Here is a 6,000-nt window from a genome sequence, read left to right as displayed (position 1 = left end):
CCCAGCTACTTTCTGTTAACAATAAACCCTTGTATGAAGGTAGAACAACTAGGAAAGCTTTATAGGAAAGCTTCAACATTATAGTGGGTCTCGACAAAATTTATAGGCAACAAGGAGATAATTAGAGACAAGCATCTTTTCGCAATATTTTAACTAATATTAGAAATGCAGAGTCTTTTCTTGGTGATTGGGATATTCTTATGACGCATGTTGATAGTTTCTTGGATCGATAGGAAAGGAATTTGTTTGATTTTTCTGTTCACTTATTTGTGACGAATAATCTCGTCAATTTGCACAATCGAAAAATTCTTAAAGCGTTAAATTCTACCATTACGATATTTGTTTCAGAGCAGTAGAAGAACATAAATAACTGATAGTGATGTTGATATGCTGGAGCGTGAAGTATTGCTATGTCACGGAGAGCCTGTGATGTTAACATGTAATTTGTGGGTTCAAGTTGGTCTGGTTAATGGTGCACTTGGATATATTGAAAATATTTTCTTTGTGCCTCATTCAGATACGCCATAAATTCTAGAATTTGTTGCAATTATGTTTGAAAAATATTGTGGTGTTCCATTTGATAAGGACTATCCAATTCTTATGTCGATTCTGCCTTTTCTTAGGAGGAATATGAGACAAATTCCTTTGAAAATGGCATGGTCTTTGACAACACACAAATCATAGGGGATGAATTTGCAATGTTCCACTGTAGATATTGGAGATAGAGAGAGGGAGGGTCTCACATTTACAACTATATTGAGGGTGAAATCAATAGATGGTTTGCAGTTTTCACCACTTTTTTCTTTTCAACATTATGCAAAAATGAAAGATGGTGCATATGTTACACTAAGAAACAAAGAGGAGGAGTGATTACAATCAATATCACTTTTGTGGTATTTATCTTCAAAACAATTTACTATTCATGGATTTTTTTTTTCTTCTTCGTTCCAATTATTTGTATGAATGTCTTTAAGAAAAAGGAATATTACATATCTTTAGTTGTTATTATTTTTTTCAATTATTTGTATGCACCCTCATGAGTTGTTTGTTTTTCTTTTTCTTCATTTCAATACAATGGTTGATTACTGAAGTAAGTAAATTGACTATTTTGGAACAATTGTTGTTTGGTTGCTTGAATTGTAGTTGTTTGAATTTGTTTCTCTCATTCTTTTCAATCCTCTTATATTTATGTTTGAATATGAAATAATCAAAATCATAAATCATTAGTTTTGTTTATTTTAATTTGTTTTCTTTGAATGTACTGATTTTAGTTGTATATTTTTGTCAATGATACACAAATATGGAGAACATTGATGGTAATTATTATATCTGAGCGATTAATTCTATTGTGAAAACATTAGTTTTGTTACCTTTATTCGCACAAGGTTTGATAGAAGACATGGCTTCCATCTTGATTTTTTCGATGATCATATCTGTGTTTTGAGTGTAATGAAATCAGATGTTCAAAATTTATATCATTTGCACCAAAGAGAATCAAGGAGGAAAATGAGAATGTGTTGGCTTGAATGTATGAAGTATCATGATCATTATCCTGTTGATTTGAATTGGTGTTGCTTTTGCCACCGGTCTGGGTTTGTTTTGGAAGAGGCTGTTATCAAATAATTATGTTTAGGTCAAGTGTTGAGATTTGAATTTTGTTGTGGAATGGGTTCCTATTGTTATTTTTATTTATTTCAATGTTACTAAACTCTGCGTTGTTGTCATTGGTCCTGTAATGTTTAAATTATCATCTCATTTTTTTCTTGCATTGCGACTGAGATTGTCAGAATCGTCCTTTCTTAAGTATCGTCAATGCTTGTTAGCAATTCACAACAATTTTTGTTAACGTGGAAATTTATGTTATCTTAAATGACTTCACTTTTTCCTATGGTTATACTTTTTAGTATTTGTATTTATATTGTTTTTTCTAAAATTTTCTAAGATTATTTTCCTTATATTTTTAGTATTTTGAATAATAATATTTTCCATTTTAACAAATATTATTATTATTATTTTATATTTTTAATTAGCAACAAGTTTTTAGCAACATTTCACATTGGTTAAGAATATCGTTTTCTATTTCTATTTTGGTTATTAATTTTTATTAATAAAAACTATTTATGTTTTGGTCGAGTGTATTTCAGTTATTGCTAATTCGATTGTTTATTTTATCATATTTTTCTATATATTTAGGTTATTGATTTCTATTAATAAGTTTTATTTAATTTCAAGGTTTCTTTTATTAAATTATGTTCAATTATTTTTTATGATATTTTCTTATATGTATTATTATTAATTTCTAAAATTATTTTAAAATTTTATTGATTAATTGATATTTTATTGTTAATTTGATGATTTATTTTATCATTTCTTTCTATAATAAATAATGTTATATATTTAGGTTATTGATTTTTATTAATATATTTTATTTAATTTCATATTTTTTATATTAAATTTGTTTAATTAATTTTTTTAAATATTTTTTTATTGGTATTATAATTAATCTCTAAAATGATTTTAGAAATTATTATTATTAGTAATATTCTTATTATTAATAATATTTAATAATAATAATATTAATATGATACGGTTCCCATTATACATTATACCACTTGTTATATTTACTACCCTACAAAGACTAAATTCGATTTAAAAAAGAATATAAAATTTGAAATTGTGTATAAGTAAGTGCAATGACAACAACAAACAACTCTTATGTTGCATTAGTACGTACAATGACAACATCAAACAACTCTTATGTTGCATTGGTGTGTTGTTTGTTCATTTAATGATATAGGGAGGAGGGTCATTTCTTTAAAATTGAAGATTTTTATGCTTTAGAACCAGGGGCATTCCATTGGGATTGGGTTGTCATGCACTTGGAAATATAAATTTACAAATACTTTTAATTAAAAAATGGTTTGCTTTAGAATTAATAATATGATATTGATGTTATAAAATATATTAATTTGTGTGAGATAGTTAGTTATTTTTCTAATAATTTAATTTGTTTTTATAATGTTGAAAATCACTACTTAATATGAATTTATGATTCAACCTAGGGTCAAGACGTTTGTTGTCAAACCACAAGTACTCGTCTCTATTTATTTTAAAGGTGTCTACCATTGTAGCAAAACCATAATAATTTGCAAATACTTGAAGGCATTGAATTTGAGTGACCAGAAATTTATTCTTGGCTACACACTTACACTTGACTTTTTTTTAGTTCACTTTTCTAAGAGATATTTAGATCGTATGTGCGAAACTAACTTTTTTATTTTTTTCAAAATTTTAGCTTTATTTAAATTCTAATTTTCCCTTCCTAAATAATATTCAATTTTCTTATAGATAATAGCTAACTAATATTATATTTTAAAACTATTTCTAATTTTTATATAAATGTTTAAATTTATTAATTTAATTTAATTAAATATTTTTTAATGATAATATAAAAAATTATAGTGAGCTCGGGAGCCTTCTCTCCAAGCTTTTTGAGTATAGGAATAAAATCTTAAATCAAAATAAATAATTTGTTTCTTTAGGTCTGATAGACCATTGTTTGGTCTCAACAGACGTTAACCATCATCTTTTTTTTTTCTCAGTAAAACTAATTCTATTAAGAGAACGAATGGTACAATAAGAAGTTACAACCAAGAGAGGCAAGAACACAGGCTGCCAGAAAGGATAGGCTATCCACCTCGGCCCCTAAATGAAGAAGAGAAGAGAGCTGAACTAAGCAAGAAGAAACAAGAAGAACAGAGGAGCAAGAACAGAACAGAGGATTCTACCCAACATGTGTAGAATCAACTATTCAGCATTTTTTCCCTTTCTTTTTTCCAACTTTGACCCAATCAAGAGGACACTGCTGAACCGGCGTGATTTGCAAACTGAGCTGTGCTGGCGGGGAGGACTCCTTGTCTGAATCCGAGGTGGAGGATTCATGATTTCTTTTCTGTGAGATTGGTGGGACAGATAAATCCTTAGGATCGGTTGAGGGCGGATCCTATGCTTTGTTTGCTTCCATTCCTTCGTCATCCTCTTCCTCTTCATCCGAACTAAAAACAAAGTCATCCATGGGGGGAGGATCATGAGGCTTCCAGCTTTTGGATTTCTGCTTAGGCTTGACTTTCTTCTTTTGGGCTGCCATCGTGGGACAAGAACTCTGAAGGTGCCCTGTGAGATGGCAATTTCAGCAACGAAAGGCTGTGTTCTCGTAATCCAAGGTCTGAGTCCAGTGGAAGTCTCCAATCTTGAGATTGATTTGGTCAGGGAGACCTTTGCTCATATCTATTTCTACACAAATTTTGGCAAAGGTGTATAGGCCCTTTTCCCCTCTAGAAACATCTGTGTCTAGAAGGCGGCCTAGAGTATTGCTGATCCCTTGGAATACAGCAAAATGCCATAGGTGTGCCGGGAGATTTGGAAGTCTAACCCAGATGGGGAGCTTGGTGATGATTGCTGTAGCGGGATCGAAATCTAGGAACCAGGGGGTGAGGAATAAACCTGCTGAGCCCCAGAACCATGGGCCTGCAGTTAAAGCTTTTTGGTAATCCTCTTCAAAAGCGAACACTACAATGAAGAAGCCCTTTGAGCATAACAACACCTTGCAATTGTTGGTCCAGTTAGAGTGAAGCCATTGGTAGAGGTCTGCTGTGCGTGGCCATAGCCCATTGAACCTGCAAATGATGGCGTGATCTGCAAACTTTTGGGTTTGCTCATCCAGCGATGGATGCATGATTTCAATGGAGGGGGTTTCCTCCAGTTTGTCCACCAGAAAGGGCTTGGGAGCCTGAGCTGGTGGAGCTGTTTTCTTAGGCATTTGAGCATGGACAACGTCTTTGTAAGAAAACGCCTTAGCTGAGGATGACTGTCCTGCAGCTCCCCCTCTCAGACGAAGGGTAAGAGTAATGGTTGCATTTCTCTTAATGCTGTAAAAAGACAGGGGGAGATGATCCTCGAGTTGTTTACCTTCGTGGAGAAGTCGTTGAGCTGCAAAGGGTATACCCAACTTGAGATCCAGAGCATGCTTGAGGTCCTGCACAAGATCCGACGGGCTAACCCACTGTAGCAGAGTTTTGCCAGAGATGAGCCTGATCTGGATCTGGAATGCGGCGTGATCCGGTTTCTGCTTTCCTCTGCAAATCTGAGACGAGAGGAAGCTGGTGCATGTGCAGCTTGCTGAGAGCCCAACCTGTGCTTGTTTCCTTTTTTTCTTCGCGACGCCATCTTCTGCAGGGCTTAGCAGAGGCCAAACGACGTCTGAACACTGCAACTCACGAAGGTTTCTCATAGCCTCTCCAGAAGATCCATTCTGTGCGTGGCTTGAGATCAGGCCCCTCCCTGAGCCCAAATCTCGGTGATGCCTTTTGTCAAACACTTGCCGCGCATCCTCCCTGCTTTGGCTTTTTGCATATGTTTTGAAACCAAGGTTTCTCAGAATATTTTTGTCTTCAGTCCGCACATTCTAGAATACCGCAAGGACATAGATTGTTCCAAAGGAAAACATTCATATTCTATAACCCATCTCCCCACCCATAAACGGTTTGGGTGAGCGCAGAGGGTATTCACAGACTTCGAAAACAATGTCTCAAGCAGTGGAAGCCATTACTTCTCCTTTAACAGGAAGGCGTATCCATTTGTGCCTTCGAATATGGTCATGTGGGGTTTTTGGGAAACACCTTCATTCGTTAGTTGAACCTGGAATAAATCGTCTATTCCAAAATCTTCTCTCCCGCTAGAAATGCCCTTTTTTGCACCTGAGCTGAGCGGATCCAGAATGGTGAACAGGTTCACAGCAAGATCGGAGCCAGGGATTCTGAGCGCAAAAGAGTTGTGTCTTGCCCAGGCAGGCAGATCCTAGGGCTCACACTTGTAAAGATCGATCTCGCGAGTAACGTCGAACTCGAATTTATTGCCGTGAACTTTGTTCTTCAAGTAATACCCCACGATTTCTTCATCGGAGGGCCGAAATCTGGATCCCGGGGGGAAATTCACTGCCGC

Source organism: Pinus tabuliformis, chromosome 3_2, assembly GCF_031772625.1.
Source record: "Pinus tabuliformis cultivar Carrire ecotype Pingquan chromosome 3_2, CPIR1, whole genome shotgun sequence".
Taxonomy (NCBI): Eukaryota; Viridiplantae; Streptophyta; class Pinopsida; order Pinales; family Pinaceae; genus Pinus; species Pinus tabuliformis.
This window is presented reverse-complemented; position numbering follows the sequence as displayed.